We start from the raw sequence: 12,206 nt of genomic DNA, 5'->3' as shown, positions 1-12,206 counted from the left end.
TATTATATACCCTTTTTGGGATAGATTTCAAATAGCTCTGATATAGCAGGAACCACTAAATTATGAAATTGCTAAATTGGGAATTGTACTTCAACCCAGAACAAAAAATGTGCTTTGACGGGCACTAAATAACTTTCCCAGCTACAACAGGACAACGGTAACGAGAGATTTAGAGGGATTTAAATTTGAGGCCTAGTATTTAGGCGCTGGGTCACCGGTATGGATTTAGTGACAGAATTAGACTTGGAAATACACAGTAGCGGGTGTGTGTGAAGTTATTCTGAATGACCCTATGTGCACCTTCAATATTATATACCCTTTTTGGGATAGATTTCAAATAGCTCTGATATAGCAGAAACCACTAAATTATGAAATTGCTAAATTGGGAATTGTACTTCAACCCAGAACAAAAAATGTGCTTTGACGGACACTAAATATCTTGCCCAGCAACAACAGTACAGCGGTGGGTAACGAGAGATTTAGAGGGAATTAAATTTGAGGCCTAGTATTTAGGCGCTGGGTCACCGGTATGGATTTAGTGACAGAATTAGACTTGGAAATACACAGTAGCGGGTGTGTGTGAAGTTACTCTGAATGACCCTATGTGCACCTTCAATATTATATACCCTTTTTGGGATAGATTTCAAAGAGCTCTGATATAGCAGGAACCACTAAATTATGAAATTGCTAAATTGGGAATTGTATTTCAACCCAGAACAAGAAATGTGCTTGAACGGACACTAAATAACTCGCCCAGCTACAGCACTAGGGACAGATTTAGCTGGATATAAATTTGAGGCCTAGTATTTAGGCGCTGGGTGACCGGTATGGATTTAGTGACAGAATTAGACTGGGATATGGCCAAAAAATGAACAGACTATTGCTGGTTAAATGCACTTGGTGTGACAGCTTCACCCTGATGTAGGCTTTAGCCAAAAAACAACCACACCATTGAGGGTTAAATGCACTTGGTGACAGGCGCAGCTTGCCCCTGATTTTGTATATGGCCAAAAAATGAACAGACTATTGCTGGTTAAATGCACTTGGTGTGACAGCTTCACCCTGATGTAGGCTTTAGCCAAAAAACAACCACACCATTGAGGGTTAAATGCACTTGGTGACAGGCGCAGCTTGCCCCTGATTTTGTATATGGCCAAAAAATGAACAGACTATTGCTGGTTAAATGCACTTGGTGTGACAGCTTCACCCTGATGTAGGCTTTAGCCAAAAAACAACCACACCATTGAGGGTTAAATGCACTTGGTGACAGGCGCAGCTTGCCCCTGATTTTGTATATGGCCAAAAAATGAACAGACTATTGCTGGTTAAATGCACTTGGTGTGACAGCTTCACCCTGATGTAGGCTTTAGCCAAAAAACAACCACACCATTGAGGGTTAAATGCACTTGGTCGCAGCTTGTGCTGGCGCACCACAAGACACAAAATGGCCGCCGATCACCCCAGAAAAATGAGACTGACAAACGGTCTGTGCAGCCTAAAAACAGTGAGCAATTGAGGATCAGCAGCTCAATGATCCACAGCTGCAGATCGATCAGTTAATCAAGTCCTTTGGAGGAGTTAATCTGCCTAATCTCGCCCTACTGTCGCAGCCGCAACCTCTCCCTACGCTAATCAGAGCAGAGTGACGGGCGGCGCTATGTGACTCCAGCTTAAATAGAGGCTGGGTCACATGGTGCTCTGGCCAATCACAGCCATGCCAATAGTAGGCATGGCTGTGATGGCCTCTTGGGGCAAGTAGTATGACGCTTGTTGATTGGCTGCTTTGCAGCCTTTCAAAAAGCGCCAAGAAAGCGTCACAAAAGCGCGAAGAAAGCGACGAACACCGAACCCGAACCCGGACTTTTACGAAAATGTCCGGGTTCGGGTCCGTGTCACGGACACCCCAAAATTCGGTACGAACCCGAACTATACAGTTCGAGTTCGCTCATCCCTAATCCTAACCTAAAATGCATGTGTTTTCTGGCATTATGCATAGGAGAAAGGACATGTGTGACAAAGAGAAATAGTAAAATACAGAATACAGATAGCGTCAGTGATTGTGTGTCACAGTGAGAAGATAATTGATAGATTTACAATTAATTGATAAAGATATTTTAGAGAGATAGATAACTGGACTTAGTTTCACACCAACAGATTATCTGACTAATTTCTGTCCAATCAGATCAATAGTTGTCACATGTAGTTGTGGAATCTGGTATCTATCTATCTATCTAATTGAAGAAAGTGAGGAAGCAGCACACTGTATAAGCAGGGGGTGCACGTCCGGCCAGTGTGGACCAGCACCTTGGTCCAATGTACTAGAAGTGAAAAATAGCCAGCAGCACTCCCAATCAATTCAAAAGTTGATGATTTATTGGACCCAAAATCAGGCGACGTTTCAACAGCTTGTTGCTGTCTTTATCAAGCACAGTGCACATGTGTTACAGACACATTTTAAATAAGGGCATCAATCAAAAATAGATTAACATCAATTGAACATAATACAGTGAATATACAGTGAACGAACAATACATGTGATCATAGAAAATACATATAACAAATTGGCCTCATTTGGCAAAAATAATACATCAGACTAAAACTACATAAATTCCACATATCGTGATTTATATGGAATATAACATAATAACTGTCAGTGATTACCCTAATAAGGTGAATTAAAAACTCACTGTCAGGTGGGCAGCTGCATGGTTGGCGTTGAACATGCTCCATTGGCGTCCCCATGCACGATTTGCGCATGCGCGAAAATACTATACGTAATTAGCGCATGCGCGAAAATCTCGTGATTAGCGCATGCGCGAAAATACACGTAATTAGCGCATGCGCGAATATATCAAATCTCGCGATTCCTCCGTTTTCGAGCGGCTGGCTAACGCCCACAACTAAGATGGACGAAACTGGATCAAATGCATTGTGCGCATGTCAGAGCAGTAATGGGTGCCACCCAACACATATCACATGATCAAAGTGATCTCAATAGAGCTGCTAGTCCATGGAACCCGATACTATAAATGAATGGGTCCTAGGTAGAGTTGAGCGAACACCTGGATGTTCGGGTTCGAGAAGTTCGGCCGAACATCCCGGAAATGTTCGGGTTCGGGATCCGAACCCGATCCGAACTTCGTCCCGAACCCGAACCCCATTGAAGTCAATGGGGACCCGAACTTTTCGGCACTAAAAAGGCTGTAAAACAGCCCAGGAAAGAGCTAGAGGGCTGCAAAAGGCAGCAACATGTAGGTAAATCCCCTGCAAACAAATGTGGATAGGGAAATGAATTAAAATAAAAATTAAATAAATAAAAATTAACCAAAATCAATTGGAGAGAGGTTCCATAGCAGAGAATCTGGCTTCCCGTCACCCACCACTGGAACAGTCCATTCTCAGATATTTAGGCCCCGGCACCCAGGCAGAGGAGAGAGGTCCCGTAACAGAGAATCTGTCTTCATGTCAGCAGAGAATTAGTCTGCATGTCATAGCAGAGAATGAGGCTTCACGTCAGCCACCACTGCAACAGTCCATTGGCATATATTTAGGCCCATCACCCAGGCAGAGGAGGGAGGTCCCGTAACAGAGAATCTGTCTTCATGTCAGCAGAGAATTAGTCTGCATGTCATAGCAGAGAATGAGGCTTCACGTCAGCCACCACTGCAACAGTCCATTGGCATATATTTAGGCCCAGCACCCAGGCAGAGGAGGGAGGTCCCGTAACAGAGAATCTGTCTTCATGTCAGCAGAGAATTAGTCTGCATGTCATAGCAGAGAATGAGGCTTCACGTCAGCCACCACTGCAACAGTCCATTGGCATATATTTAGGCCCAGCACACACACAGGCAGAGGAGAGAGGTCCCGTAACAGAGAATCTGGCTTCATGTCAGCAGAGAATCAGTCTGCATGTCATAGCAGAGAATGAGGCTTCACGTCAGCCACCACTGCAACAGTCCATTGGCATATATTTAGGCCCAGCACACACACAGGCAGAGGAGAGAGGTCCCGTAACAGAGGATCTGGCTTCATGTCAGCAGAGAATCAGTCTGCATGTCATAGCAGAGAATGAGGCTTCACGTCAGCCACCACTGCAACAGTCCATTGGCATATATTTAGGCCTAGCACACAGGCAGAGGAGAGAGGTCCCGTAACAGACAATCTGGCTTCATGTCAGCAGAGAATCAGTCTGCATGTCATAGCAGAGAATGAGGCTTCACGTCACCCACCACTGCAACAGTCCATTGGCATATATTTAGGCCTAGCACACAGGCAGAGCAGAGAGGTCCCGTAACAGACAATCTGGCTTCATGACAGCAGAGAATCAGTCTGCATGTCATAGCAGAGAATGAGGCTTCACGTCACCCACCACTGCAACAGTCCATTGGCATATATTTAGGCCTAGCACACAGGCAGAGCAGAGAGGTCCCGTAACAGACGATCTGGCTTCATGTCAGCAGAGAATCAGTCTGCATGTCATAGCAGAGAATGAGGCTTCACGTCACCCACCACTGCAACAGTCCATTGGCATATATTTAGGCCTAGCACACAGGCAGAGCAGAGAGGTCCCGTAACAGACAATCTGGCTTCATGTCAGCAGAGAATCAGTCTGCATGTCATAGCAGAGAATGAGGCTTCACGTCACCCACCACTGCAACAGTCCATTGGCATATATTTAGGCCTAGCACACAGGCAGAGCAGAGAGGTCCCGTAACAGACAATCTGGCTTCATGACAGCAGAGAATCAGTCTGCATGTCATAGCAGAGAATGAGGCTTCACGTCACCCACCACTGCAACAGTCCATTGGCATATATTTAGGCCTAGCACACAGGCAGAGCAGAGAGGTCCCGTAACAGACAATCTGGCTTCATGTCAGCAGAGAATCAGTCTGCATGTCATAGCAGAGAATCAGGCTTCACGTCAGCCACCACTGCAACAGTCCATTGTCATAAATTTAGGCCCAGCACCCAGGCAGAGGAGAGAGGTCCCGTAACAGACAATCTGGCTTCATGTCAGCAGAGAATTAGTCTGCATGTCATAGCAGAGAATCAGGCTTCATGTCAGCCACCACTGCAACAGTCCATTGGCATATATTTAGGCCTAGCACACAGGCAGAGGAGAGGTTCATTCAACTTTGGGTAGCCTCGCAATATAATGGTAAAATGAAAATAAAAATAGGATTGAATGAGGAAGTGCCCTGGAGTCCAATAATATATGGTTATGGGGAGGTAGTTAATGTCTAATCTGGACAAGGGACGGACAGGTCCTGTGGGATCCATGCCTGGTTCATTTTTATGAACGTCAGCTTGTCCACATTGGCTGTAGACAGGCGGCTGCGTTTGTCTGTAATGACGCCCCCTGCCGTGCTGAATACACGTTCAGACAAAACGCTGGCTGCCGGGCAGGCCAGCACCTCCAAGGCATAAAAGGCTAGCTCTGGCCACGTGGACAATTTAGAGACCCAGAAGTTGAATGGGGCCGAACCATCAGTCAGTACGTGGAGGGGTGTGCACACGTACTGTTCCACCATGTTAGTGAAATGTTGCCTCCTGCTAACACGTTGCGTATCAGGTGGTGGTGCAGTTAGCTGTGGCGTGTTGACAAAAGTTTTCCACATCTCTGCCATGCTAACCCTGCCCTCAGAGGAGCTGGCCGTGACACAGCTGCCTTGGCGACCTCTTGCTCCTCCTCTGCCTTGGCCTTGGGCTTCCACTTGTTCCCCTGTGACATTTGGGAATGCTCTCAGTAGCGCGTCTACCAACGTGCGCTTGTACTCGCGCATCTTCCTATCACGCTCCAGTGCAGGAAGTAAGGTGGGCACATTGTCTTTGTAGCGTGGATCCAGCAGGGTGGCAACCCAGTAGTCCGCACAGGTTAAAATGTGGGCAACTCTGCTGTCGTTGCGCAGGCACTGCAGCATGTAGTCGCTCATGTGTGCCAGGCTGCCCAGGGGTAAGGACAAGCTGTCCTCTGTGGGAGGCGTATCGTCATCGTCCTGCCTTTCCCCCCAGCCACGCACCAGTGATGGACCCGAGCTGCGTTGGGTGCCACCCCGCTGTGACCATGCTTCATCCTCATCCTCCTCCACCTCCTCCTCATCCTCGTCCTCCTCGTCCTCCAGTAGTGGGCCCTGGCTGGCCACATTTGTACCTGGCCTCTGCTGTTGCCAAAAACCTCCCTCTGAGTCACTTCGAAGAGACTGGCCTGAAAGTGCTAAAAATGACCCCTCTTCCTCCTCCTCCTCCTCCTCCTGGGCCACCTCCTCTTCCATCATCGCCCTAAGTGTTTTCTCAAGGAGACATAGAAGTGGTATTGTAACGCTGATAACGGTGTCATCGCCACTGGCCATGTTGGTGGAGTACTCGAAACAGCGCAACAGGGCACACAGGTCTCGCATGGAGGCCCAGTCATTGGTGGTGAAGTGGTGCTGTTCTGTAGTGCGACTGACCCGTGCGTGCTGCAGCTGAAACTCCACTATGGCCTGCTGCTGCTCGCACAGTCTGTCCAGCATGTGCAAGGTGGAGTTCCACCTGGTGGGCACGTCGCATATGAGGCGGTGAGCGGGAAGGCCGAAGTTACGCTGTAGCGCAGACAGGCGAGCAGCAGCAGGATGTGAACGCCGGAAGCGCGAACAGACGGCCCGCACTTTATGCAGCAGCTCTGACATGTCGGGGTAGTTGTGAATGAACTTCTGCACCACCAAATTCAGCACATGCGCCAAGCAAGGGATGTGCGTCAAATTGGCTAGTCCCAGAGCTGCAACGAGATTTCGCCCATTATCACACACCACCAGGCCGGGCTTGAGGCTCACCGGCAGCAACCACTCGTCGGTCTGTTGTTCAATACCCCGCCACAACTCCTGTGCGGTGTGGGGCCTGTCCCCCAAACATATGAGTTTCAGAATGGCCTGCTGACGTTTACCCCGGGCTGTGCTGAAGTTGGTGGTGAAGGTGTGTGGCTGACTGGATGAGCAGGTGGAAGAAGAGGAGGAGGAAGCCGAGAAGGAGGAGGTGGCAACAGGAGGCAAAGAATGTTGCCCTGCGATCCTTGGCGGCGGAAGGACGTGCGCCAAACAGCTCTCCGCCTGGGGCCCAGCTGCCACTACATTTACCCAGTGTGCAGTTAGGGAGATATAGCGTCCCTGGCCGTGCTTACTGGTCCACGTATCTGTGGTTAGGTGGACCTTGCTACAGATGGCGTTGCGCAGTGCACACTTGATTTTATCGGATACTTGGTTGTGCAGGGAAGGCACAGCTCTCTTGGAGAAGTAGTGCCGGCTGGGAACAACATACTGTGGGACAGCAAGCGACATGAGCTGTTTGAAGCTGTCTGTGTCCACCAGCCTAAATGACAGCATTTCATAGGCCAGTAGTTTAGAAATGCTGGCATTCAGGGCCAGGGATCGAGGGTGGCTAGGTGGGAATTTACGCTTTCTATCAAATGTTTGTGAGATGGAGAGCTGAACGCTGGCGTGTGACATGGTTGAGACGCTTGGTGACGGAGGTGGTGGTGGTGGTGTTGGTGGTACATCCCCTGTTTGCTGGGCGGCAGGTGCCAACGTTCCTCCAGAGGCGGAGGAAGAGGCCGAGGCGGCAGCAGCAGAATAGGCCGAGGCGGCAGCAGCAGAAGAGGTAGCAGGGGGAGCCTGAGTGACTTCCTTGGTTTTAAGGTGTTTACTCCACTGCAGTTCATGCTTTGCATGCAGGTGCCTGGTCATGCAGGTTGTGCTCAGGTTCAGAACGTTAATGCCTCGCTTCAGGCTCTGATGGCACAGCGTGCAAACCACTCGGGTCTTGTCGTCAGCACATTGTTTGAAGAAGTGCCATGCCAGGGAACTCCTTGAAGCTGCCTTTGGGGTGCTCGGTCCCAGATGGCGGCGGTCAGTAGCAGGCGGAGTCTCTTGGCGGCGGGTGTTCTGCTTTTGCCCACTGCTCCCTCTTTTGCTACGCTGTTGGCTCGGTCTCACCACTGCCTCTTCCTCCGAACTGTGAAAGTCAGTGGCACGACCTTCATTCCATGTGGGGTCTAGGACCTCATCGTCCCCTGCATCGTCTTCCACCCAGTCTTGATCCCTGACCTCCTGTTCAGTCTGCACACTGCAGAAAGACGCAGCAGTTGGCACCTGTGTTTCGTCATCATCAGAGACATGCTGAGGTGGTATTCCCATGTCCTCATCATCAGGAAACATAAGTGGTTGTGCGTCAGTGCATTCTATGTCTTTCACCGCTGGGGAAGAGCTAGGTGGATGCCCTTGGGAAACCCTGCCAGCGGAGTCTTCAAACAGCATAAGAGACTGCTGCATAACTTGAGGCTGAGACAGTTTCCCTGGTATGCATGGGGGTGATGTGACAGACTGATGGGGTTGGTTTTCAGGCGCCATCTGTGCGCTTTCTGCAGAAGACTGGGTGGGAGATAATGTGAACGTGCTGGATCCACTGTCGGCCACCCAATTGACTAATGCCTGTACCTGCTCAGGCCTTACCATCCTTAGAACGGCATTGGGCCCCACCATATATCGCTGTAAATTCTGGCGGCTACTGGGACCTGAGGTAGTTGGTACACTAGGACGTGTGGATGTGGCAGAACGGCCACGTCCTCTCCCAGCACCAGAGGGTCCACTAACACCACCACGACCATGTCCACGTCCGCGTCCCTTACTAGATGTTTTTCTCATTGTTATGGTTCACCACAACAACAAATATATTATTTGGCCCAATGTATTGTATTCAAATTCAGCGGGATATAAATTTGAGGCCTAGTATTTAGGCGCTGGGTGACCGGTATGGATTTAGTGACAGAATTAGACTTGGAAATGCACAGAAGCGTGTGTGTGTGAAGTTATTCTGAATGACCCAATGTGCACCTTGAATATTATATACCCTTTTAGGGATAGATTTCAAATAGCTCTGATATAGCAGAAACCACTAAATTATGAAATTGCTAAATTGGGAATTGTATTTCAACCCAGAACAAAAAATGTGCTTTGACGGACACTAAATAACTTTCCCAGCCACAACAGGACAGCGTTAACGAGAGATTTAGCAGGATATAAATTTGAGGCCTAGTATTTAGGCGCTGGGTGACCGGTATGGATTTAGTGACAGAATTAGACTTGGAAATGCACAGAAGCGTGTGTGTGTGAAGTTATTCTGAATGACCCAATGTGCACCTTGAATATTATATACCCTTTTAGGGATAGATTTCAAATAGCTCTGATATAGCAGAAACCACTAAATTATGAAATTGCTAAATTGGGAATTGTATTTCAACCCAGAACAAAAAATGTGCTTTGACGGACACTAAATAACTTTCCCAGCCACAACAGGACAGCGTTAACGAGAGATTTAGCAGGATATAAATTTGAGGCCTAGTATTTAGGCGCTGGGTGACAGGTATGGGTTTAGTGACAGAATTAGACTTAGAAATACACAGTAGCGGGTGTGTGTGAAGTTATTCTGAATGACCCAATGTGCACCTTGAATATTATATACCCTTTTAGGGATAGATTTCAAATAGCTCTGATATAGCAGAAACCACTAAATTATGAAATTGCTAAATTGGGAATTGTATTTCAACCCAGAACAAAAAATGTGCTTTGACGGACACTAAATAACTTTCCCAGCCACAACAGGACAGCGTTAACGAGAGATTTAGCAGGATATAAATTTGAGGCCTAGTATTTAGGCGCTGGGTGACAGGTATGGGTTTAGTGACAGAATTAGACTTAGAAATACACAGTAGCGGGTGTGTGTGAAGTTATTCTGAATGACCCAATGTGCACCTTGAATATTATATACCCTTTTAGGGATAGATTTCAAATAGCTCTGATATAGCAGAAACCACTAAATTATGAAATTGCTAAATTGGGAATTGTATTTCAACCCAGAACAAAAAATGTGCTTTGACGGACACTAAATAACTTTCCCAGCCACAACAGGACAGCGTTAACGAGAGATTTAGCAGGATATAAATTTGAGGCCTAGTATTTAGGCGCTGGGTGACCGGTATGGATTTAGTGACAGAATTAGACTTGGAAATGCACAGAAGCGTGTGTGTGTGAAGTTATTCTGAATGACCCAATGTGCACCTTGAATATTATATACCCTTTTAGGGATAGATTTCAAATAGCTCTGATATAGCAGAAACCACTAAATTATGAAATTGCTAAATTGGGAATTGTATTTCAACCCAGAACAAAAAATGTGCTTTGACGGACACTAAATAACTTTCCCAGCCACAACAGGACAGCGTTAACGAGAGATTTAGCAGGATATAAATTTGAGGCCTAGTATTTAGGCGCTGGGTGACCGGTATGGATTTAGTGACAGAATTAGACTTGGAAATGCACAGAAGCGTGTGTGTGTGAAGTTATTCTGAATGACCCAATGTGCACCTTGAATATTATATACCCTTTTAGGGATAGATTTCAAATAGCTCTGATATAGCAGAAACCACTAAATTATGAAATTGCTAAATTGGGAATTGTATTTCAACCCAGAACAAAAAATGTGCTTTGACGGACACTAAATAACTTTCCCAGCCACAACAGGACAGCGTTAACGAGAGATTTAGCAGGATATAAATTTGAGGCCTAGTATTTAGGCGCTGGGTGACAGGTATGGGTTTAGTGACAGAATTAGACTTAGAAATACACAGTAGCGGGTGTGTGTGAAGTTATTCTGAATGACCCAATGTGCACCTTGAATATTATATACCCTTTTAGGGATAGATTTCAAATAGCTCTGATATAGCAGAAACCACTAAATTATGAAATTGCTAAATTGGGAATTGTATTTCAACCCAGAACAAAAAATGTGCTTTGACGGACACTAAATAACTTTCCCAGCCACAACAGGACAGCGTTAACGAGAGATTTAGCAGGATATAAATTTGAGGCCTAGTATTTAGGCGCTGGGTGACAGGTATGGGTTTAGTGACAGAATTAGACTTAGAAATACACAGTAGCGGGTGTGTGTGAAGTTATTCTGAATGACCCAATGTGCACCTTGAATATTATATACCCTTTTAGGGATAGATTTCAAATAGCTCTGATATAGCAGAAACCACTAAATTATGAAATTGCTAAATTGGGAATTGTATTTCAACCCAGAACAAAAAATGTGCTTTGACGGACACTAAATAACTTTCCCAGCCACAACAGGACAGCGTTAACGAGAGATTTAGCAGGATATAAATTTGAGGCCTAGTATTTAGGCGCTGGGTGACAGGTATGGGTTTAGTGACAGAATTAGACTTGGAAATACACAGTAGCGGGTGTGTGTGAAGTTATTCTGAATGACCCAATGTGCACCTTGAATATTATATACCCTTTTAGGGATAGATTTCAAATAGCTCTGATATAGCAGAAACCACTAAATTATGAAATTGCTAAATTGGGAATTGTATTTCAACCCAGAACAAGAAATGTGCTTGAACGGACACTAAATAACTCGCCCAGCTACAGCACTAAGGACAGATTTAGCTGGATATAAATTTGAGGCCTAGTATTTAGGCGCTGGGTGACAGGTATGGGTTTAGTGACAGAATTAGACTTGGAAATGCACAGTAGCGGGTGTGTGAAGTTATTCTGAATGTCCCTATGTGCACCTTCAATATGATCTACCCTTTTAGGGATAGATTTCAAATAGCTCTGATATAGCAGAAACCACTAAATTATGAAATTGCTAAATTGGGAATTGTATTTCAACCCAGAACAAGAAATGTGCTTGAACGGACACTAAATAACTCGCCCAGCTACAGCACTAACGACAGATTTAGCTGGATATGAATTTGAGGCCTAGTATTTAGGCGCTGGGTGACAGGTATGGGTTTAGTGACAGAATTAGACTTGGAAATGCACAGTAGCGGGTGTGTGAAGTTATTCTGAATGACCCTATGTGCACCTTGAATATTATATACCCTTTTAGGGATAGATTTCAAATAGCTCTGATACAGCAGAAACCACTAAATTTTTAAATTGCTAAATTGGGAATTGTATTTCAACCCAGAACAAAAAATGTGCTTTGACGGACACTAAATAACTTTCCCAGCCACAACAGGACAGCGGTAACGAGAGATTTAGCGGGATATAAATTTGAGGCCTAGTATTTAGGCGCTGGGTGACCGGTATGGATTTAGTGACAGAATTAGACTGGGATATGGCCAAAAAATAACCACACTATTGCTGGTTAAATGCACTTGGTGA

Source organism: Bufo gargarizans, chromosome 3 (genome assembly GCF_014858855.1).
Source record: "Bufo gargarizans isolate SCDJY-AF-19 chromosome 3, ASM1485885v1, whole genome shotgun sequence".
Lineage (NCBI taxonomy): Eukaryota > Metazoa > Chordata > Amphibia > Anura > Bufonidae > Bufo > Bufo gargarizans.
The sequence above is the reverse complement of the archived record's forward strand: the minus strand, read 5'-3'. Positions refer to the sequence as shown.